We start from the raw sequence: 25,409 nt of genomic DNA, 5'->3' as shown, positions 1-25,409 counted from the left end.
CATATAGAAATCGTAATAGTAATTGATCATACTAAGTAAAAATACCAATGCTGTCATTTTGCTTATATTATGCACTATATAGTTCTTTTTTATTGGATGTTATTTAGTGGATCTCATGTTTTATAAGTATTTTTACTTTGTAAGATCAGTTACTATTACTATTTCTATATGATTCCATGATTTATAACACAGTCAAGGTGAATATTATTTCATTTCTTATGCTTTTTTGCGTTCATTTTATCATCGGATCTGTTGGGTTGTGATTTGAATAAGTAAACAAAGTCTTTCCCAGTTAGTTTTGTACAATGTGTGAAAGACTTTCACACACCATTTCATGCAACAACCACAAAACATGGCTTCTGTGTAAGGAAACAGCAACCTTTTTTCACATCCTCAGGCTGCCAAACTAGCTCTATCCTCAGAGTAGCACTACCCAATAAACTGTATGATCAAGATTCACGTTCATAATTGTGCTTGAAAATGTCAGGATTGCTGCCCCTGTAAGAGAAGCTGTTGGGATCCACGGTATTCATGCGTAAGTGGTTCAGAGTTAGATGAAGCCAATTTAAGGCATTATGGGGATAGTCATTCAGTGTACATGAATTCGGTCAGAGAGAGCAGCCAATCCAGTGACTGCCCTCATCCCAGACCTAGTCCCCCTTTGGAGCAAACGTCATGGCATGGGTAAGAATCTTCATCACAATCTCATATAGGCTTTTGGCAATAATTAGTGCTAAGGTGGGAACCACAACACTAAAGGAATACTGAGTGTCTGTGGCCAGGAAGTAGGTCATGCAGAGAACGGACTGCCCTATTTCAATGTCATCTTTTCAAAGAGGTAAAGAAGCAGTGGTCAGAGGCTCTCTTAGCCCTGGGCTTCGAGGCCAAAGTCCAGGGCCTCCACACCCCTTGCCCCCCCCTAATCTTCTCTAGTCTGTCCTGGGTGGTGTGGTTTGTGCCCTCAATAACCTATGTGTTAAAAATGATGGTTAACTTGCAGCAGGGGCCTTTCGGTCCAGGCTCCAAAATTACCTTGGTGCTCCTCTGACAGTGGTAAAGGATTCATTTTCAAAATATCAGGATTCCAAGCACACTACCTTATCTAAAATAAGAATGTGGCTGTCCTACATTGAAAACCCAATCCTGGCCAGACTGTGTGAAAGATGGGTGCCCTCATGCACATAATTTAAAAGGCACATGCAGAAGGAAGGAAAGATGGTTGGAAATCGTCCCTCCACCATTGTGCAACAAAAACTGCTGGTGTGTTGGCACAGCATTAGTCTGGGTGTAAGACAATGTGATTTAACCTAAGAACCAGGGGTGTAGCTAGCCTGCTGGGGGCCCGAAGCGGCCGCGGCGGGTGCCCCGATAGCCCCGTCCCCTGCCTCTGACGTCAGACGCAGGGGATAGCCACGCCCGCACGTCTGACGTCAGATGCGGGGGGCATGGTCTGGCTCCCGAACGGAGCCTTGAGGCTCCGTTCGGGAGAAGCGACTTAACTGCTGAAGGGGCCATGTGGCCCCTTCAGCACTTAAACAAAGGCTGGTGCTGCATTCGCAGCGCAGCCCAGGAGCGGCTCTTCCCTGCAGGGAAGAGACGCTTCTGGGCTGCGTTGCAAACACAGCACCAGTCTTAGCTCCTGAAGGGGCCGCGTGGCCCCTTCAGAAGCTACTTAGGCTGGCACTACATTGGCAGCACCAGCCTTTGATTAGCTCTCAAAGGGGCCGCACGGCCCCCGCTCGGGAGCTAAACTACCGTCCCCGCGTCTGACATCAGATGCAGGGGGCTTGTCAGGGCCGCGAATGACGGCTCCTGATTGGGCACGGCTCGGGTTCTTTGAACCCGTTCGCCCAATTATAGCTACGCCCCTGCTAAGAACATCTTCAGTTTGTAGAAGAAGCTCCATTAGGATTATTGATCATATGTAGCTTCATAGTTTATTTAATAGAGATATTCGGCTAGCACTGTTTTCACTTATTTTGTCTAGATTCCCAGGTAAGCCACCAGTGTTTTATGTGTCTCTCCTTTTGTCCAACAGTTATATTAATGTTTCCACGTATGTGGTAAAATTCTGCTACATTGCAAACTAGTAAGGAAGCTATTGGTAAAATGATGAGTGTCGATTGTATTATATATTGTTATATTGCAAACAGTGTTTTGGAAGAAAGTACTGGCAGAATTTTGATTGCTGGAGGTTACTACTTATCTATTGTCTTTTTGTCTGATCAATGATTGAAATAAAGATCCCATTCCATTCCAGTGAAAGTGGTATACCTTTTCCTGCTAAATTATTGGTGACCAAGTATGCTGATCATGCAAGGGTCCCAATAACATGTGAGAATTATGAGTAGATACAATAAATGCTATCCACTAATGTACAGGCTAACTTTATGTGTAGTGCTGAGCTTGAAGTTCAGCCAATCTGCTGGAATCCCAAGCAGGCACACATTCTGTACTTCCAGTCTCAAGAATAGTATGCCAAGATTAGGTGTGATGTCCAAAGAGCTGTGCATGAACTGATCAAATGGATCTACCTGTCTATCTATCTATTTCTATACTGCCCTTCCAAAAATGGCTCAGGGTAGTTTACAACAAAATAAGAACAATTAAAATCAATTAATTAAAATAAAAACTAAATCAATTAAACAATTAAAATTGACATTAAAATTTAAAACCATAGATCTAATGAAAAGCCTGGGTGAATAAATGCCAGAGATGAGGAGGCCCTTATTTCAACAGGGAACACATTCCAAAGTCCAGGTACAGTGATGGAAAAGGCCCGTTTCCAAGGAGCCTCCAAACGAGGCAAAATTCTCTAGATGATCTTAACAGGTGGGGGGGCTCATGGTGAAGAAGACATTCTCTAAAATACCCTGGCCATAAGCTGTTGAGGGCTTTATAGGTAATGACCAGCACCTTGTATTTTGCCTGGAAATGTATCAGCAGCCAGTATAGTTCTTTCAGAAAAGGAATAATATGGTATCTCCTAGATGACCCAGAGACCAACCTGACTGCTGCATTCTGAACCAACTGCAGTTTCTGGACTACGTACAAAGGCAGCCCCACATAGAGCACATTGCAGTAATCCAGCCTAGAGGTTACCAGCACATGTACCACCATTTTGAGGTCATTCATCTGAAGAAACAGACGCAGCTGGCCTGTCAGCTGAAGCTGGTAAATAGTAGGGATGTGCTGGCCTGGTTTGGTTCAAGTTTGGACCAAACTCGAACCTGACCAGACCAGTTTGGTCTGACACCCCTTAGAAACTGCCCCCCCTTCAAAGTTTGGTTCAGTCTGGGGGGGGGAATCGCAAAGTATTTTGATTTTTTTAAACCTTTAGCCCCTTTGTTGGGCTTCCTTTAGGCCGCGGGGGAGGGATGTCCATGAAGGTTCCCCCTCCCCCACCAGCCTCATTCCTCACCACCGCGGCCCATTTTACCATCATTTTTGGCCCATTCAGACCTCTGTAACTTGAAGTGGTTGCCATTTTCTCCACCAGTGCACTTGCACAAATGGCCAACATGAATTCGAGGGATTTATTGCAATCCTTTTAAATTTCAGACCTGTGCTTAGTGTTTGCCCATGTCTTTTAGGGCACTAGCATATTGTTGTCTCTTGCTCACAAGAGAAGCAGCAGGTAGTTTGGTCTGAATTCAGCCTGAACTGCCACTGACTGTGACTTGTTTTGGTCATACCAACCAGGTGGACGAGTCAAACCAATCAACTGGCTTGAACCAGTTCAGAACGGTTTGTGATCGAACCGCTCGGTTTGACTGTGAACCGATCCATGCACACCCCTAGTTCCAGTGTGCATCTTGGAAGTTCAGATTCTGTGACTTCAGCAGAGAGAGTTAAACATAGTATTTTATTCAGGAGAAGTCATACACAAGTATCTCTCATCTAGCAGCCACAAGATTTAACTACTGCAGTAAAACATGTCAGATTCCCCATCCCGCTTGTAGAAACCTTGTAGACAAACATTCCGCACCAGCTGTGAGTGCCATACCTCATAATAGAGGCCTGGGATCAGGGCTGCCCAATGAGCCTGCACAGAAATAATAACCTGGGATTTTTGCACCAGGGTAGGGTGGCTCCTTCCATCAAGCCACAGCTGAAGGACCTCCCAAAATACTCTTGCAATTGCCAAAGGCCTTTTCATTGAGACCACAAGCTAGAGAGCAATTTGGCAAGAATCTCATTTCCTGTCCAAATCTGCTGGGAAACATTCTTGTTCCTCACAACTCCATTATCCCTGCAGGATAAGCGACAACCTGAATCCATCTCTCAAAAAAGCAGGTGGGCTAGGGGAAGTTCCATTCTTAGTCTTAGTGTCATCTTTCCCTCCATCCCCTCTCCTATAGTGAGTTATTTCAGAAGCATCTATAAAGAGACCAAAATACTTGACCAACGGAAGCTAAAATTGTCCTAGGAGCTGTTGGTCTTTTTCTCCCCTCCTCCTCTCAGTGCTTGAAACAGCCCAAGGTCTTGAGGTATCTGGTTCACACCCTCCTATCTGCCCCACTCCTGAGAGAGCTCACCCCACCACTACCAACACACACACACACACACACACACACACACACACACACACACACACACACACCCCACCTTGGTGTGGGAAGATAGCAGGCATAGGAGATGTCCCCAAGCCTTGAATAAAACAGCAAATGATATAAAACATGACTCATTATGGGCAGGGAATCATACCTTCATCATCTATATCCCCCCCCCCCCAACTTTCCTATCATGAATCTTCCCCTGACCTTCCTTGGGGAAGCAGGTGGAGAACACGTGAGGTGAGTCTGATTTACAAAGGAAAAGAGGAAAAGAGTGGAGATGGAAAGGAAAAGGAAATGAGAGGAGAGCTGCTTTTGTGGTAAAGGTAAAGTGTGCCATTTGGTCGGTGTTGACTCCTGGAGACCACAAAGTCCTATGGTTGTCTTTGGTAGAATACAAGAGAGCTTTACTTTTGCCTCCTCTTGTGCAATATGAGATGATGCCTTTCAGCATCTTCCTATATCACTGCTGCCTGATATAGGTGTTTCCCATAGTCTGGGAAACATACCAGCGGGGACTCAACCCGGCAACCTCTGGCTTGTTAATCAAGTAATTTCTATGCTCCTTGTTCCTGCTTTTAAGGGCCCCCTTGCTAGCAGCTCTCTTGGTGTGTTTCTTTTTGTATTTAGATTTTTTTGGGAATGGATCTGAGGAAGATGACTCCGCTGATGATGAGGAAGGGAGCTTATGTTTTTTAGATATTTTACCCTTCTTAGGAGAGTTTAATTGATACAGAGTCTCAACTATGGCACTGCGAAACAGGAGGCTGGTTTGGGCACAGTCCGTGTCTTGCTGGCTGCTGGCAGGGGACAAACAGGCGGTTTTTCTTGCATCTTGTCGGAGGGCTCTCTGGCAGCTGACGGAGACGCTGGCGGAGGTGGCAAACTGGGAGGTCTGGAGCACTCTGGGAATGAAGGCTTTGGTCATCCTGTGGGGATGCAAATGTTCCTCATGCGCCCTGCGTGCTCCATACACAGGGGGAAGGAAGGAGGAAAGGGAAGGGAAGAGATCGAGAAAAGATAGAAGTGTTTTTTTTTAAAAAAAAAGTCTATGGAGAATAAAGAGGTTGAAAATCTAGGGGAGGTGGAGAAGATATTGTATAGGAAAGGAAACTGTAAGTGGTAAACAAGAAGGAATTATGGAGGAATTGAGAGAGGAAACCTGCCAGGAGCAATGCCAGACTGAAAGAACTGGGCGGAGTCCTCCCCCTCAGGCTCTTAAGGCTTCCTATCTTCAGCTCATTATCATAGTCCTGCCCAGGAGCACACAAGCGGGATAACCCATAGAGATGGCCTTGATTGCAGCAACAGAGAAAGAGTGAGCAAGTGAAGCCAATCTTGTCCTGCAAGATCAATGTATCTTTGTGTGTACAGCTACAAACAAATTCATGATTGACTCTTGTTGCTAATATTAATAGTTTCACGGCAAACATTTCTGTGCTGCATGTCAGAGCTAGCTTTTGAAGCTGGAAAGATGATGGCATTAAAAAATAATAATTGTGCCTTTAATTCCAAAATTGACTGGAATACTCTTCAGTAGATATTTTCTGTGGAATGCTTGGTAGATGTGTCTGCTTAAAGGCTTTAAAGTCTCATTATAACATTTCCCCTTAAGGCACATATTGAGGCTCATTTTTAATCACTCTTAAATCTTCCTTCTCATGCACCCTTATTAAGGTGAAAGAGCTTGAAAACACACACATTTAGAATGGAAACTCTCAACAGTCATCTAAATTGTATTGGTTATTTTCTGTTACTTCTGCTGTTTGGGGTATGTTCTGAAGACCACTTCACTGGCTTCCAAATACAGTTCTTGAAAAGTGAATATCAAAATGTACAAATCACACATCAAACAAATAAGAGGTGGATCTACAATTGAGCAAACATGTGCAATGAACATGGGCGGCCACTGTGTGGCCACTGTATGGAGCACTGCATGAATTTCCGACATATATAATAATTTCCCCTTAGGGATTAATGGGAAAAATAAAAAAGATTAATAATTCTTGAATGGCTGTGCAAAAAGCTCTGAAATATTGATGGTGTTCCTACATTATAATAGCATTAAATGTGTAGGTGCTCAAGGAGGTCAACCCACCTGTTGATCTTAAATGAATTTTTTAATTAAAAAACACCCATCAAAAATTAACGGGTGGACTGAGAAGGCCATGACAATTTAACAGATATTCATGACTGGTATCCGAAACCTATTGTACAAAAAAGATTTTTAAAAGATAGACAATAAGAAGGGATAAACTAAAATTAGCATTACCACAATCTTTTACAATACCATCAAATCATATTTCAAATTTTACCCATGATACAAGAAATTTAGCTTTTAGTTCAAAGATTTCCCTCTTCACAAAATTTCTGGTAAAAGCTGTTAAATAAGAGGGAATATAAAAGCAATTCTTCAATTAGCAGCAACTAATTACGTATAACGGACACCATTACCTCAGCAATTATAATATGTACGAATGTTTACATGTAAAAATGTTACATGTAATCCAACAGATTGGCTGACCTTCCAGCTCAGCACTACACATGAAGTTAGCCTGTACTTTAGTGGATAGTATTTATTGTATCTACCCATAATTCTCACATGTTATTGGGACCCTTGCATGATCAGCATATTTGGTCACCAATAATTTAGCAGGAAAGGGATACAACTTTCACTGGAATGGAATGCGATTTTTATTTCAGTCATCGATCAGACAAAAAGACAATACAATAGATAAGTAGTAACCTCCAGCAATCACAATTCTGCCAGTACTTTCTTCCAAAACTCTGTTTGCAATATAACAATATATAATACAATCGTCACCCATCATTTTACCAATGGCTTCCTTACGCAGCTTGCAATGTAGCAAAATTTAATATCACAGTTGGACAAAAGGAGAGACACACAAAACGTTGGTGGCTTAGCTGGGAATCTAGACAAAATAGGTTACAACAGTGCTAGCCGAATATCTCTATAAAATAAACAGTGAAGCTACATCTGATCAATCGTTCAAATGGAGCTTCTTCTACAAAATGAAGATGTTCTTAGGTTATATCCCATTGTCTTACACCCAGACTAATGCTGTGCCAACATACCAGCATTTTCAGTTGCACAGTGGTGGAGGGACAATTTTCAACCATCTTTCCTTCCTTCTGCATGTGCCTGTCCCTTACAAATTATGTTCATGAGGGCTGCACAGCCCTCAGGAACACAGTTTCAAGAGGCACAAGTGATTGCAAAGGACAAGAAAGAACATCAAAAATTGCCCCATCTTTGTTGCACGGGGAGAACAACTGGGCCTATCCATCCCCAGCACAGCACCCGTCTAGTGGATGTTGCTGGTGTCTATCTTATGTTTCTTTTTTAGATTGTGAGCCCATTGGGGAAAGAGAGCCATTTTATTTATTTATATCTATGGAAACAGCTCTGGGAACTTTTGTTGAAAAGGGCTTTTCGTCGTATTCATTGTGCAACAGAAAACATTGTCGTGTTGATTCAGTCTGGTCTGGATGTTGGCCATTGTATTTTACACTTGTTAGTGATATGTTTTTGTTTTGGGGTTTTTTGTTAACTTGTGCTTGTTTTAACATGAAAGACATCATTAAAACAATCATTACAGCCATTAGAAGAAAAATCATTAGAAGTAGGAATCATTCAAATAAATAAATATGCATAAGGGATGTTTTTCAGGCTGTGTCCTGACCATGCTAAACTGGAAAACAGCATCCATCTCTCACACAGTCTGGCCAGGATTGGGTTTTCAATGTAGGACAGCCACATTATTATTTTAGAGAAGGTATTGTGCTTGGAATCCTGACATTTTGGAGATGAATCCTTTACCACTGTCAGAGGAGCACCAAGGTACTTTTGGAGCCTGGACCTAAAGACCTTTGGAGAGCCCCCCACTGCAAGTTAATCATACCAAGTTAATCATTTTTAACGTTAGGTTATTTAGGGCAAAAACCACACCACCCAGGACAAACTAAAGAGGATCTGGGGGGGCAGGGGGTGTGGAGGTCCTGGACACTGGCCTCGAAGCCCAGGGCTAAGAGAGCCTCTGACCACTGCTTCTTTACCTCTTTGAAAAGATGACATTGAAATAGGGCAGTCCGTTCTCTGCATGACCTACTTCCTGGCCACAGACACTCAGCATTCCTATAGTGTTGTGTTTCCCACCTTAGCTTTCAATTATTGCCAAAAGCCTATATGAGTTCGTGATTAAGATTCTTACCCGTGCCATGAAGCTTACTCCAAAGGGGGACAAGGGCTGGGAAGAGGGCAGTCACTAGATTGGCTGCTCTCTCTGTCCAAATTCATGTATACTGAATGTATACCCCCACAATGCCTTACGTTGGCTTCATCTAACTCTGTACCACTTAGAGGTGAATACAGTGGAGCCTAACAGCTTCTCTTACAGGGGCAGCAAGCCGGGCATTTTCAAGCACAATTATGAACGCAAATCTTGATCATACAGTTTATTGGGTAGTGCTAGTCTGAGTGGTGGATAGAGCTAGTTTGGCAGCCTGAGGGCGTGAAAAAAGGTTGCTGTTTCCTTACACCAGAAGCCATGTTTTGTGGTTGTTGCATGAAAAGGTGTGTGAAAGTCTTTCACACATTGTACAAAACTAACTGGGAAAGACTTTGTTTACTTATTCAAATCACAACCCAACAGATCCGATGATAAAATGAACGCAAAAAAGCATAAGAAATGAAATAATATTCACCTTGACTGTGTTATAAATCATGGAATCATATAGAAATAGTAATAGTAATTGATCTTACAAAGTAAAAATACTTATAAAACATGAGATCCACTAAATAACATCCAATCAAAAAAGAACTACATAGTGCATAATATAAGCAAAGTGACAGCGTTGGTATTTTTACTTAGTATGATCAATTACTATTACGATTTCTATATGATTCCATGATTTATAATACAGTCAAGGTTGATATATTTCATTACTTATATGTTTTTTTGCATTGATTGTATCATTGGAACTATTCGGCTGTGGTTTGAATTCTTAGATTCATATCTTTTTACGCTAAATGTGTGAAGGTTTTTTTTACCTATCAAACCTTTTCAGATTTTTCCAGTGGGAGTCCAGGGCTGAGCTTCAAAGAGAAATAAGGTCTACAGCTGTCGTTAAGGATAACCTTAATATAATCAAATTGTTCTGCCATCAATATACTTCTCATGGGAAAAAACAACAATATTGGTGTTATGATGCATTTATTATGTCTCCTTTGTATTATATCTTCAATCTTTAACTTTTACGACTGTAAGGGCTGGGCCATGCACAGAGACCAGTTGGAATACTGGGAAGAAGAGGCACAATTCTAAAGAGCAGATTATTCCCCTCCCCTTTTGCTTTGCTGTTTGTAGACAGAGCAGGAGGGCCTGGCTGACTCCAGTGGATGGAATTCAAGGTAAGTACGCCTAGGCTAGTAGGCCTTTGGTTTCAAATGTGTGTTTCAGTTAGTGTTGGCAACTCCTACTGAACCAATTTCTGCATGACCCCTAGCCCCTGCAATGTTTTTCAAAATAATAACCCAGGGGGACAGACCTGCCTGCTTCTCAAAGTGGTTTACATAGCAAAAGGAATGAGAAAATTTCCCTATACTGAGACTATTCTTATGAGCAGCCAAAACAGGGCTAAGGAAGCCAAGCCCGGACTTAGCTGATTGTAAAAACCAGTGGGATTGTGCCCAATCCTGGCAGCACATCAGTGGCAAAGCCGCCAAAGAGGCCAGCCTCTTAAATCGGGTTAAGAGAATGAGCGCTCCTTTAGCCCTGTTTTTTCTATTTTTCTGCCAGCACCGTCTGCTTCCTGCCACGGCTAGGAGACTGTGGGGCTCTCACGTGTCATTGGTGGGATATCCAGAATCCCTGCAAGTGTGTGGTGCATTATGGGATTTCTGGGACCTGGATAACGTATCCGGGCCCCCGACCCTCCACGCTTACTGGGGCAGTTGAGGATCATCTGATTGGAACCAAATTGGGTCTTTTGTAGGGACGCATATAGACACCTTAACAGGTGTTTATAATACTACTTCCACCATTTTAAAAAAAGTTAGAAACTTCAAAATAGGATTTAATTTGGATGCCAACAACTACCAATGTGCCAGAGTTTTAACATATATTTCTCTAATGTTTACAGATGAAGTAGAGATCACATTTTTTGCCACATTTCTGAATAAGTAGTAGTCTTTGTATCTGCTGACTCTATGGTTGACATCCTAACCAAAGAAGCAGATAAGAACCAGGAAGACATGCCCATGTTGTGGAGAGCTCTTTTCTTTTTTCATCTTTCTTCTCTCTCTTCTTTTTCTTTTGGGGTTAAGCAAGAATGTGGCACAAACTGCACATCAAGCTGAAATTTCCTAAAAAGCCATTAGCTGTTTCCCATTAGCTATGCATAGGGCTCAGCTATCTTCCCATCCTGCTTTGGATCTTTCTAAGTGCAAAGGGTTCTAGTGTTATGACTCCCATGGGGGTCGTGGAGGATGATTCCTCAGATGAAGACCCATAGCAGGGAGAGCAGGCTGAAACTCTGGTCGACTCAGCAGAGCCAGAGCTGACAGGCCTGCAGGCCCCACTGCTTCCTTCCCTCCCTCCTCTTGATGACGTTTCCAAGGCCGCTGAAGTCGAGGTGCCTGCCCCAGATCCCCAGCAGTGACGTTTGGCCAGAGTACAGGCTCAGAGTACGGAATGCCATAGGTCAAAGAGGCTGGTCAGAAGGAACAGGTGTCCCAGCTCTGGCCCGGCTGCATCTCACTGACAAGGCCGAACTGCAGTGATGGGCAGGGCTCTCATTCCTGTCTGTCAGCTCTCCCTTCCCCTCTGAAAAGAGTGGTTTTCATAGCTCCTGGGCAGTTGGCCTAGGCAAGTCATTACAACTAGGGATGTGTGAATTGATTTGGGTACAAATTGATTTATACACAAATCTAGCCGATTCGGGTGATTTGGAGACAGAACAAATCACCCCTGTGGTCCATTGGCAAGATTCAGGTCTAAATCGAATTGTGTCAGATTCTATTCAAATTGATCCAAGATTTCGATTCCTCCTATTAATTTCCCCAGATTCACAACTTTCATTTTTAACCAAAAAAAAAAAGCTAAACTCTAGCCCTTGCAGAAGTGGAGTTATGGAGCAAAATGTGGAGTCATAGTTTTCAAGTGTTTGGATTATTTGGTGTATAATACCTTTCCTCATAAAGAATGAGGATTCATTGCATACCTTCATTTCTTCTATTCATTTTGACTGTCACTGGACAGTGCCAACTGTCAACTGCAATGTGTCAGCTACACACACACACACACACACACACACACACACACACACACACACTATTTTTAATGAATTTTTGAAGTGCTTAGATTCTTTGGTGTCTTTATTACACACCTTCATTTCTTCTGTTCATTTTGACGCCATTGCTTTGCAGGTGGGGGGTGTAGTTGGCACATGGCAGTTGACAGTTGGCACTGTCCAAAGACAGTCAACATGAATATAAGAAATGAAAGTGTGTAATGAATCCTCATAGGAAATTCATTGAGGAAAGTTATTATGCACCAAAGAATCCAAACACTTGAAAAATAGTGACCACACATTTTGCTTGATAACTCCACTTCAACAAGGGCTAGAGCTTAGCTTTAAAAAATAAATAAATAAATAAATAAAGCTGGGGATGCATTTTAGGGTTAGGATAGGGGAACATAAGATCCCCATTATGTCCTATGGTGGAAATATACAAGATCAGTAAAAAATAAAAAAATCATTAAATTTCAACCAAGTGCCCCACTATCTTGAAATATGGGTCATAGGTGGCACCCATGGGGACCTACCGACCATCCTAATTTGGTGCGTCTAGGACCTTTATAAGTGGTCCAAATTGATCTGAATCCAAATCAAATTGAATCAAATCCAAATCAAATCTGGGGTGATTCGCGGGGAGAGATTCGGACACAAAACAAATCGGGGTGTTTCAATTTGGGCTGAAAGCAAATAAAAAAAATTTGTGCACATCCCTACTCTGCACTTTATTTTTGGGGGAAATGTACACTCAAGGAGGTCATTAACACAATCAAAACCTGTGTTCTACCTGTGTTTGGGACCTGTGTGTGCTCCCAATTTTGGGTTCTGTAGAAGCTGTTGGAAGTGAAGGACTTTGCACTGCCTCATGCCTCAATGGGGGGCAGACTAGTGAGTCAGAGGGCTAGAGAGGTCAAGACATTGGTCATTCCGCCTCTCTACTGCTCTGACACTATCCCTTTGATATGTAGATTGCTACTCCCAGCGATTTCCTTCCTTCCTTCCTTCCTTCCTTCCTTCCTTCCTTCCTTCCTTCCTTCCTTCCTTCCTTCCTTCCTTCTCCCTATCGCACACACTCGCCTCTCTCTCTGCACCATGTGTACAAAGAGATGCCAACAGCATCTGTCTGCATCCAGCTAGCTAGCTAGATTAGAGATACTGAGGCTATTCACACGATTGAAGAAAATCAGGCTAACCTCCACTAGCCCGATTTTCTTCAGTCGTGAGAACCACAGACCTCGGCTGCGAGCCCAGTGGTTCTTGAGCAGCTAACCCACTCAAGCAGCCCACCCCTTAGCCTGGGTTTGCAGAGTGTGTGCTCCTCAAACCCGGGCTATCAGATCATGAGTAGCCGCGGTGCGGCTCCATACCGCGGCGACTCACGAGGAGACCCCCAGAGGGGCGGCGAAAAGCCACCTCCCTGCTCCGGGGGTCTTGCCAGCATGCCCTGCACACTCGCTGGAGCATGCAGGGGCTCCCCCAGCCCCCCCCCAGCACCTGCTGGCTCCGTCACGGAGTTGGCAATTGTGTGGGTGGTCGATCCTGCTGCCAAGGGCTCCCTCCCCACTTGTGTGCGAGGAGAGCAGGCATAGCCCACTCTCCCCACTAACCGCCCCAAACCCGGTCTCACAGATTGTGAGACCCAGCTCACTATCTCTCCACTTTCCTATCTAGAATGGAGTTCCCCAATAAAGACTCCTCATATTGATTTGAAACTATGAACTGGCTCCAAGTTTCTTTTGGCTCTTAGCAGACACGCATGCCTGGTCAAACTCTGCTGTGCTTTGCCTCTGTGCACTCTGCAGTAATAGAAGGGTATCTCTTACCAGAGAGGATTCCCAACAGAAGCAAGGTAGGAAAAAAACCTGGGTAGAAGTGCTTGTGTAGAAGCAAGGTAGGAAGAAAACCTGAGTAGCTTTTCTTCATATCTTGCTTCTACATAATGAGGCTGGTCTCACAATCGGAGAAACCAGGCTCCAGAGGATTTCCGAGGAGACCAGGCTAAGCCGGCTCTCCCTGCAGACAAGCAGGGTAGCAGCTCTGGGTGGCTGCAGAGGATGCCCACATGACTGCCGGCTCCATTACAGAGCCGGCGGGGGCTGCGATGATCGGGGGCCGAACAGCCCCGGGAAGCTCCAGCATGCCCTGCGCCATGCCGGGAGGCTGCTTTTAAGTCTCTCAGTCTACTCATGGGGTCTCGTGGGGTCTACTCGTGAGTTGCCTCGGCACAGAGCTGCATCGTGGCAACACACAAGCACAAAGATGGGGTTAGCGGAGCGCTCACTCCACTAACCTCGGCTAAGGGCCGGAGCGATTAAGCAAGTTACTTGCTTGTAAACCCCCCTGGCTCTAGGTGGGTGCCTACCACCCACCCTGGTTTTGTGCTCCTAGGTGCTTCACATGGGGAATAATGGGCTGGTATGATACCCCATTATACCCTATGTAGAACCTTTTAGATCCAGTTCGAATTGGGTTTGAATTCGAACTGAACTGGGGTTTGAGCAAAACCAAAACCAAGCCTACCCACTCTAGTTCAAAGCTGTTTTGAATTTGAATGAAACAGGTCAAGCCAGTTTTGTGCACATCCCTAGTTGGAGGGACATTACCTCCATTTCTTAAGGACAGCCATGTCTGGGCTGCAATCCAGACAGTATGCAGTGCTCCATAGGGACCCCATAAAGAGGCCAGCCTCTTAAATGGGGTTAAGGGAGTGAGTGTTCCTTTAGCCCTGTTTTTCCCCTCTATTTTCTGCTTACAGCTGGGGCTAGGAGACTGCGGGGCTCTCGCCTGTCACCAGTGGGGTATCCAGAATCCCTGCAAGTGTGAGGTGCATAATGGGATTTCTGGGACCTGGATGATGTATCTGGGCCCCCGACCCTCCACGCTTCCTGGGGCAGTCGAGAATCATCTGATTGGAACCAGATTGGATCTACTGTAGGAACACATATAGACACCTCAACAGGTGTTTTTAAAACTTCTTCCACCCTTTTTTTTTTTTTTTTTTGGAAAAATTGGAAAATTCAAAATAGTATTTAATTTGGATGCCAACAACTACCGGTGTTCCAGAGTTTTAACATATATTTCCGTAACATATCAAGATGAAATAGAGATCACATTTTTTGCCACATTTCTGAATAAGTAGTATTCTCTGTATCTGCTGGCTCTATGGTTGACATCCTAACCAAAGGAGCAGATATGACCCAGGAAGACATGCCCATGCTGTGGATAGCTCTTTTCTTTTCTTTTCTTTTCTTTTCTTTTCTTTTCTTTTCTTTTCTTTTCTTTTGGGGTTAAGCAAGAATGTGGCACAAACTGCACATCAAGCTGAAATTTCCTAAAATGCCATTAGCTGGTTCACATTAGCTACGCATAGGGCTCAGCTATTTTTCCTTCCTGCTTTGGAACTTTCTAAGTGCAAAGGAATAGCTCCCCAGACTTTGCTTTTCCAAGCAACTCTGCACTAGTGTGATGACTCCCATGGGGGTCGTGGAGGAGGATTCCTCAGATGAAGACCCAGAGTAGGCTGAAACTCCGGTCGACTCAACAGTGCCAGAGCTGACAGGCCTGCAGGCCCCTCTGCCTCCTTCCCTCCATCCTCCTGATGAAGCCTCCAAGGCCACTGTAGTCGAGGTGCCTGCCCAAGATCCCCAACAGCGACATTTGGCCAGAATACAGGCCCAGAGGGAGGAAAGCCATAGGTCGGAGAGGCTGGTCAAAAGGAACAGGTGTCCCAGCTCTGGCCCGGCTGCATCTCCCTGACAAGGCCCAGCTGCGGTGATGGGCAGGGCTCTCAGCACACTGCCTATTTAGAGCAGCCTGAAAGCTGGGTATGTGCTGGAAACAACATCTGTGGTGACCAGTCCTACTATGAGCAACCCTGATCTAGAATTATGGACCTTTTTGTTGTCTGACCCCAATTAATGTTTACCTCCCATCCTGTGGGATTCCCAGTGTTGACTTCCAGCAACGTTTTTGACAACTCTCCATTCCTGTCTGTTCGCTCTCCCTTCCCCTCTGAAAAGAATGGTTTTCGCAGCTCCTGGGCAGTTGGCCTAGGCAAGTCATTACAACTAGGGATGTTTGAATTGATTTGGGTACAAATTGATTTGTACACAAATCTAGCTGATTTGGGTGATTTGGAGACAGAACAAATCACCCCTGTGGTCAATTGGCAAGATTCAGGTCCAAATCGAATTGTGCCAGATTCGATTCAAATCGATTGAAGATTTGGATTCCTCCTATTAATTTCCCGAGATTCTCAGCTTTCATTAAAAAGCAAAAGGCTAAGTTCTAGGAATTTTTTTCAAGTGTTTAGACTCTGGTGTCTAATAACCTTTCCTCATAATGAATCCCTATGAGGATTCATTACACACCAAAGAGTCTAAACAGCTCAAAAATTCCTGAAAGATAAACTTGAGTACCCAGTGGCTTGCAGATTTGGGGGTAGTTGGCACATGGAATGCCACTAATTTCCTATCCCCCACCTGCAAAGCAGGGGGGTCAAAATGAACAGAAGAAATGAAGCTGTGTAATAAAGACACCAAAAAATCTAAGCACTTCAAACATTCGTTAAAAATAGTGTGGGTGTGGGTGTGTAGTTGACACATGGCAGTTGACAGTTGGCAATGTATATACCACCTAGTATAAAAATCTTGAGGCGGTGTACAGAATTAAAACATAAAATACAACACATTTAAAATCCATAAGATAAAAATTAGATTAAAACATGTTAAAAGCACATAAGAAAAGCAAGCTTACGAGATCACCCAGCTCTCGCTCTCACTCTCGCTCTCTCTCTCTCTCCCTCCCTCCCTCCCTCTCTCTCTCTCTCTCTCTCTGTGTCCCGCTTTATCAACTTCAGAATGCTTGGACAAATTTGAACCAAATTTGGTACTGTTGTGGGGACAACTCAGCCCATGAGCCTGGTGGTTCTGATGATCACTGGAAAGCGAGCTAGGCTCCGTTAGCCCACTTTCTAGTGGTTGTGGGATTGAGATCATTGTGTTCTGCCCAGGTTTGGGAGTGTGTGTGCTCCCGATTTTTGGTTGTGTGGAAGCAAGGTAGGAGAGAAACCTTGGTAAAAGTGACTGTGTGGAAGCAAGGTAGGAGGAAAAGCTACCCAGGTTTTCCTCCTACCATGGTCCACACAATTACTACTACCCAGGTTTTCCTCCTGCCTTGCTTCCACACAACCTAACATTGGGAGCACACCCAGCTCCCAAACCCAGGTAGAACACAGTTTTTGACTGTGTGAATGATCTCTATGTCTGGAAATATCTGTAATTACAGTACAAAGTGTAAAAACCTCTTAAGACAAATACTAATTGCAGCAATTTCTTATAGCGATGCAGAATAACAGAACCTTCTTCCTGGCTAATGGGGCAATCAGTGGCAAATTGATGGGTCTCTGACTCCTTGGTGGAACATCTGCTTTGTCTGCAAAAGGACCCAGGTTCAATCCCTGGCATCTCCCAGACAGGACTAGGAAATATCCCCTCTCCCCATATTTCTATTTTTTTGAAGAAAAAATGATCAAACATGATAAATAAATAAATGTACAAAGAAAAACAAATTACCAAGACATTAAAATCCTCATCTGAAACTCTGGAGAACTACTTCCAGTTTGTGCAGGCAGGACTGAGCTAGGTGGACCAATCGTCTGACTCAGTATGAGGAAGCTGCCTATGCTAGTGACCTGGACTCAGCACCCACCACTAACTTCAGTTATAAGAAAGTGCCCCCAAAGTGTGCAAGGCATATGCAGGGCACGAGGCAATAAAGCCACTGAAGCACAATATGGGAGAAAGGGCCACCATTTTATTAAACACTGAAGCTATTCTGCCAGTCACCAGAAAGCGGGCTAAGGGAGCCTAGCCCCCTTCCTGGTGATCGTTGGAACCACTGGGCTCGCAGGTGAGCCTGGTGGTTCCATGGCAGCTAGCCCTCCTAATTCCCCCTCTCCTTAAACAAGGTTAACAGATTGAGCACTTCATCAACATTGTTTTTTTGTTCATGTGCCACTGTAGTGCATGGCAACACACAAGTATAGACCCCTGACTGGGAGGCTACAAGCAGCCTCCCAGGCTCAAGGGTGCCCCCAGAAAGCCCCATGCGCTCACATGGGGCATCCTGGAAATTACAGAGGCTGAGTGGCCCCCGATCCCTGCAGCCCCCACCGGCTCCGTGACAGATCTAGTAGTCATGTGGGCAGCTGATCCACTGAAATTGCTGAAGGAGAACCAGCATGGCTTATTCAAGGGCAGGAGCCACGAGTCCAAGAGTTGCAGTGTAACTCACCACTGTGTGAATCAGGATGCTGGACTAGATATAGACCTTGGGCCTGATCCAGCAGAAATCCCTCAGGGCTGTTCTTATGCATAAGCTACTGCCAGTCTGTGTAGATAATATTGAACTCGATGGACCAATAGGATCCAGAACATATCTCTATCTCTCTTCACATTTTAGTTGTTAATCTCATACATTTTAATTATTAATCTCATTATAAGGCAGCTTCCTATTTTCTATCGACCCAAGGTTGAGAATCCCTGTCTTCAGGTATTTTAAGACCAAACTGCACATGATGTCAACATCACTGCAAGTACCCTCGGTGTGTTATTAAAACAGCCCACTCTTTGCTCTGCCCTTCTGCCGCCCTGCCTCAGTGCAAGCTGCAACCCCCTGATCAGAGTGTAGAGAATGTGCTATATTGTTTTCATAGTAGCAAGAGAAAGGGCATTCTGAGAAACTCTTAGGCTCTCGTGTTTTGTTCTTTACATATCCACTTTGTTGTCCTGCAATAAAGGCACAGGTGGGGTGAGGACAGCATAGAGCCCAGAGGCCCCTCAAATGGAGAGAGTGTCTCCTTTCCCCAAAGGCCTGTTTCAATCTTCCTATGCTCCTATGCCAGTGTCAATGACAGTGTGAGCTGAGCTGCCGTCTAGTGGAGCCTCCCCTCCTGCTTGTTGTCAAGTTGAACCACAGTTGGAAAGTTGAAAGGAAAGTTGAAAGTTCACAAATGTTAAGTGCCATTATCTTAATTTGGAGCATCTTAAGCCAAGATCCGCCTATAAAGTTACAAACCAAATTGGCAACTCAAGCAGAACAGAGGGACGGGATAGCACAATATAATAAAATGTAGGGATTTGGGGTGGGGAGGGAATTGTGGTGGGGAGACTATTTCCTTGATCAGAGTCGCCGGTCTGACTTGTGTTGTGGCTAGAAATGGTGTTCCTAGAAAGGGAGCCATAGTTGCAGACAAACTTTGCTCTTTGTTGGGTGTGGCACATTTGCAATAACTTCTGCCACTCCATTAGTAGACATTCCCCATGTTTTTTATTGTAACTCATATATGCAAATAGAAGTATACCCATTTGGTGTCACTTTCAATACAAAAAAGGCAAGGATTGCAATAGCTCCACAAAAGCAATATTGAAACAGCTGGTTGGGGTAGCAGTTGTTCTGGCCATGGCTTGAGGTCACCTAGAAAGCTATAATTTGATATTCAGTGTAGATATTATCACTTGATGAGCTACGTAGATATACACACATAATTGGATGAATACTAGAGAGAAGATAAATGGCTTCTTTGACTGATGTTGCACCTTATAACTGCATGGGCAGACCTAAGGCTTCCAGGAGCTACCTCTTTTGAGCAGAGCTTTGGGTCTACCAATATGAAATAGGAACCTGGGGAGGTGCCATCAGAGACAAAATGGTGGCGTGGGGAGGTGGAGCCAATCTCAGAATGGCAGCTTAAACAATATTTTTCATGATCAGAATAAGGGATTTAAAAACCTGTGTGAAACAGGATGTTGGGCTAGATGGGCCTTGGGCCTGATCCAGCAGGGCTGTTCTTATGTTCTTAACACACAGTTGTTGGATACTAAATGTTAATAACTTTCTGAACTTAGTGCATCCAGGAAATTTTAACCAGATTGAAAATGTTCTCCAGGATAAGTTCTGAATCCCATTACTTTCAGCTCTTGTATCATCTGGGCCAGGGGTTCGAAAAATTGGGCTTCCAGATCTTGTTGGGCTATAGCTCCTATCAACCCCAGCTCCAATGCTCCAATGCACATGAAAGGAGCTATAGTCCAGCAACTTCTGGGTAAAGGGTTGCTGGATGAAACATCTTAGGGGCATGTTTCTGGGATTGTGGTGCAGAACATAGCATTCCTGCCAGAGCTCCTCCCCTCAGATTCCATCTGGTTGCTGCCATCTTCTCTCCATGCTCTCAAAACACTATTTGTTGATGTTGTGTAATTTGGAAAGGGGCTTCTAAGAAAAAAGGAGTCTGTTTATGTGGCAAAGCACATGCCCAGCCCAATTATGGTTACCTGGATAAGAAGACTCTTAAAAATAAAAAAAAGTTGGCAAATCCACTTTCATGTCCTTAGGGGGCATCCTAACTTGGCTTCAGCTTCAGCAGTGGGATCCTGCTCTTCGACACAATCTTCGTCATCCTTGAACACCCTCTGGAGTGCAATTTTCATGGACACCCTGGGGTGACCTTTCTTCTGTCTCCTCCCAACTAGGAAATAAATCACTGGGTTGATGCTACTGTTTAGAACGGTACAAAAGATACCTAGTTGCATGAGGAGAAACGCATTTAAACCACCAACAACATATATGATGATAAGCACAGCATTCAGAGGGACAGCAAAGATGAGGAAGAAGAGAAGTGTAAGCAAGATGACGGTGACCAGCTTTTCACGTCGACGCTGCTGTGATTTACAACAGACTTTGATGAATAGGGTCAGTGTGGAGACAACCATTATTGGAGTGCCAAAGAACACATTCACCAGAACAGGTTAAAAAATGCCTATGATTCCAAGTTTCCCAGTAATTAAACAAGTGAAGTGAATAACAGAGAGCAGGAAGGAGAGAATCCATATTACAGCATACACTATGGCAGATAAACGTGGTGGCTTGTGGCATCGATGCCACAATGGGAAGAGGACAGCCACACACCTCTCAATGCTGATAGCTGCCAGTAGAAATTGACCACTAGAATATGTGAAAACAAATAGTTCCAAACATAAACCATGAAATAAAAGTAAATTATAAAATAACTTACGAAATATGACATATGAATTCAATGCTATAATCCAAAATGTAGTATCAATAGCTATAGAAATGAGGATCCCAAAATCAGCTATGGCCAGATTGAGAATATAGGTAGTGAAAGAATTTCTCTTAATACGGAAGCCAAGAAGCCAGATGACCATTCCATTCCCCACTAAGCCCAAAAGGCATATGATGAGAACGAAGGCATTTATAAAGAAACATTAGTTCCATTCAATTGTTCCAAGTTCCTTATGGTGCTTTTTGAGAGTTCTTCTTTGGTCACATGCATACCTGTTAGGTGGAGGAAATACTTTGTGTCATTTATGGAGCAAGATAAATGAGGGTACATTAAATCCTAGACATGATGCAACAAATAATGCCACAGAATAGCTCCATATGTAGTTGTTTTATCAGTTCCAAGAAACTCAGTTTACCATGGATGGTGACTGGAAATAGGAAGAATATTAAAACAACTGTAAGCTATGTTGGAGAAATTTGGTCAACAGCTTATGGTTCTCTAATGTGATCTTAGACAGATTGTCATCTTATAGCCCAATTAATCAATATGAAGTGCTTCCAATCTTTAACAGACGGAACTTAGGCTGGGGTCAAGTCCTTGTGCAATGACTCCATATAGCCATCCCAGTAAATATGCACCAGACAGTAAATATGCACCAGAGGGGCATATTGCTCATTCTGTCCTCCTGTCCCTTTGCATATTGCCTCCAGGAATTGGTATAGGTGGGTGAGTGCAGGCAGTTGCAGGTGGACATGCACAGGCAAGTGGCACAGGAGAACATACACAGGGAAGCAGCAGAGGAAACTGCTAGCAGACATGGAAAGAGGCAGGTGCATGCACAGGTTACTAAAAAAAAATTATTTATTATTAAATTTTTATTTTCTATCCCCCACCCCCAACCGCCAGGCTGTCTGCTTTTATTACTGAAGCAGAGGAGAGAGTGCGGCTTTGCCTGGCTCCTGTTGCCGGCCCAGTTTTTCTTTTTCTTTTTTAAAAATGGCACTGACTGGGCCTGACTAGTCTGAGACAGAGAGAGGCATCCCCAGCCTCACCACACTCTGTCTCATATTTTCCCTTTAAAAAAAAAAAAGCCTTTCAATTTATTTCAAATCAGTGTTTTATTGCTGTTGTTTGGACCCCATCTGCCCTCCCCCCGCCTGTGAGCGAGTGCCAGTCCTGCAGCTCCTGGCCTCTGGGACTCTAGCTGCACATTTTACGGCCAGCAGCAGTAGTAGGTCCTCCCCTCCTCTTCCCAGTTCAGCAGCATGGGATCCCTGGCAGCGCCAATGTGGCCAGCTGTTCCACCCATTTGTTCCACCCATAGGTTAAAACAGGGGTGCCTTGGTGCTTTGCCAGTGTTTCAGAAGGTGCCACCCAGGCCCTATAGTTTTGTTGAGCAGAGTGTTCTGCAGTACCTACAGGAGCCAGTGGATGAGAACCCGGAGATGGAGTGCATCTGGTTTTGGGCAGTGCATCACCAAGTCTAGCTGGTGGTTGCTGGATGCCTCCTCTCATGCCCCCCAACCAGTGTCCAGAGTGAGAGTGTTTTCCATGGCTGGGAGGTGGTGGTGGTGCGGTGACAGCCTATCACTTGCCATTGGATGCTGGCTTGTTGGAGCAACTGGTCTTACTCAAGGCCAAGCTCCCCCTCCTGGGCTACTCTACCCCAAGCTGGAAGTGGAGGGAGAGTGAGTGACTCATGGTCATGCTCGCCCACCTGAAACATCACTTCAGAGTTCATTCACCCTCACCCTGGCCAAACCAGCTGTGTCACAGTCTGCCATTAGTGCTGCTGACACATGCAGACACACATGCACACACTCCACTGGCAGCACCCATGATTCTGATGAACTGGCGACCCTGCCCAGAAACACTAGGGGACTGTGGCAAAGCACACACACTAGGAACAGGTATGTATAGTAAATAGTTAATATTTTTTAAATGTTGCAAATAGTTGCTGCTTCTTAGTTGGCGTGCACACTCATACGCGCACTCACCGCCAATGGTGAGTCAGTGATCTGGTGCCACCACATATCTGTCAGCCTTGCAGGCTCTCTGCAAAGCTGTGGTGGTCTTTCCAGTCTGGAGCAGCATTATTTTTGCATGCACAAACAGAAAAAAAGAAGTTGACTTCTTAGTAGGTACATTATTTTAAACTTCTTTCAGCTCTCTCTGTGTTGCGAATACTTGCTTTTTTGTAGTTTGTGTCCATAGTTTGTTATAGTCTAGGTCTTGATTTGTCGTGAGCAGTTAGGTTTGTTGTTTCTTGGTCTTGGTTAGGGTTTGTAGTTTTGGTAGTGCCTAGTTACTCCAAAGCGGGTTGGGTGGCAGTGGGCACCATGGGTGCTGCATACCATCCAACCCACAAGGCAGTAGGGAAACTGGGTGATTTTATTTTTATTTTATTTTTAGCAATTTTTAACTTGTTTCTGTGTTTGGCAAGGTTAGGTTTAGACTACTATTGTGGCTGTTTTTAACTTTCTGCCATAAGGAAAAATGGGGATTCAAAGCAGCCCATAATAACCCACAGGTAGCTCCTATGGACACCAAAACAGGTTGAGTGCTAAGTCCCCAGGGGTACCACCTACCCCCAACACCCAAAGCAATTGGGCAAAGGGGTGAATTTTAAGGAACTTTAATGCATTGTGGTTTCTTGGTTTGTAATTTCTTCATAGGGAACCGAACTATTCCCTATGAAGGAACCACTACAAACATCACCCCCACCCTTAGGATACTTGTAAAGGGCACCCTTGAGACCCTACCACCCAACCAATTTTGGTGTCCCTAGGTGCTACCAACGGGGAATTATGGGGTGGTTCAAATCCCCATTATTCCCATGGCAGAACCTTGTAGAACTGATTTGAACATGGTTTGAGTTTGAACTGAACCACGGGTCAGATCTGAACCGGTACCAAACTGGTACTCGAACTGGGGGGACCCGTTTCAAGCTAGGTTCTAACTTGAACCAAACCATGAAATCTGGTTTTGTCCACATCCCTACTTTTAAGTAGAGATTCATCAAGCCCACCCTAAATGAACAAGAGCCAAAAGGGAGGGAAGGACTGCTCTCACGTCTTCTTCAACCATAACAGCCCATGGAGAACAATGGGAGAAGAGGAAACACAGACTCCCAAATGAGGAGAGATCAAGAATAACTCTCTCATGGGACTCCCAGCCTCCTGCACCCCTCACTAGAGATAAAGCATAGACTCCCAGCATCTACTAGTAGCAGGCCTTCAACCCCACAAATTCCCCAAAGAGAGTCTGAGCAAGAACTTCTTATTACTTACCCATAACAGCAGAGGACTGATGTTAAATACTGATTACTCTGGTGCCTACTCTGATTCTGTGCTGCAGCCAGTTCCAGGGAAATGCCACACAGCCTGGAGGAAGCTTTGTCAACTGAAGTGTTCTTTCTTACTGTGTAGACCAAGTTCTTCTCTGTAACACAGGGGACAATTTGCTTTGGTTAAGGTTCCGGCTCTTCTCCTCACATAAAAAGATGGTAACAACCCAGTTGGAATACTCTGCTTTAGGGATATGCAAACCAGTTTGATTTGAGGTGTAGTTCTATTTGAACTGTGGTTCAAATAGAATAAACCTGGTTGGACCAATCCAAGTTTGGACTGGACTGCCCCCGCCAAAGGGGGTGCTTGTCCAAGCTTGAACCAGACTGGCACCAGTTCAAATAGAATTGGAACAAATCAGGGGGATCTACTTGTAAAGGGGAATCTGGCAGTGATTATCCTTTACAAGTAAAGAGGAATTCCCTATCCTCAGGGCAGGGATGCAAGTAGAAGGGTACTTACCTTCCCTGTGGCAGCATCAGGGATGGTGGAGATGGTGGTGGATCCTCTAGCCCACCCCCCACTTGACTCCTGAAGAGCAACTCAGGTTACAAAAATGGCCTCTGTGCATGCCTGGAAGCCCAAACAAGGCCACACCTGCCACAAACTGCTCTTTGGAGGCTGGCTTAGGATTTAGAGGAGCCACCACCTCCGCCACCTCCACCTCCACCACAGAGAAAGTAATTATGCTTTTCCTTACCTCCGTAGGAACATAAGAAGCTGCCATATACTGAATCAGACCATTGGTCTATCTAGCTCAGTATTGTCTACCCAGACTGGCAGCAGCTTCTCCAAGGTTGCAGACAGGAGTCTCTCTCAGCCCTATCTTGGAGAAGCCAGGGAGGGAACTTGAAACCTTCTGCTCTTTCCAGAGCGGCTTCATCCCCTGAGGGGAATACCTTGCAGTGCTCACACATCAAGTCTCCCATTCATCTGCAACCAGGGCAGACCCTGCTTAGCTATGGGGACAAGTCATGCTTGCTACCACTAGACTAGCTCCTCCCCACCCTTTGGAAAGGGAATCCCCCTTTACTTGTTGATTCGATGTTTTAAATTATTTTATTTGTAAACCACTCAGAGACACAAGTTTGGGGCGGTATAGAAATA

At 44.5% G+C, this 25,409-nt stretch overlaps 1 pseudogene; it reads right to left on the bottom strand.

Annotated features, from left to right (window-relative positions):
* Nucleotides 1-20,254: 20,254 nt before the first annotated feature.
* On the bottom strand, nucleotides 20,255-25,029 carry LOC128323243 (mas-related G-protein coupled receptor member H-like; annotated as a pseudogene).
* Between the last annotated feature and the right edge of the window lie 380 nt (nucleotides 25,030-25,409).

This window comes from Hemicordylus capensis, chromosome 4, assembly GCF_027244095.1.
Source record: "Hemicordylus capensis ecotype Gifberg chromosome 4, rHemCap1.1.pri, whole genome shotgun sequence".
Taxonomy (NCBI): domain Eukaryota; kingdom Metazoa; phylum Chordata; class Lepidosauria; order Squamata; family Cordylidae; genus Hemicordylus; species Hemicordylus capensis.
Note: the sequence above shows the minus strand (reverse complement) of the source record. Positions and strands in the feature narration are given on the sequence as shown.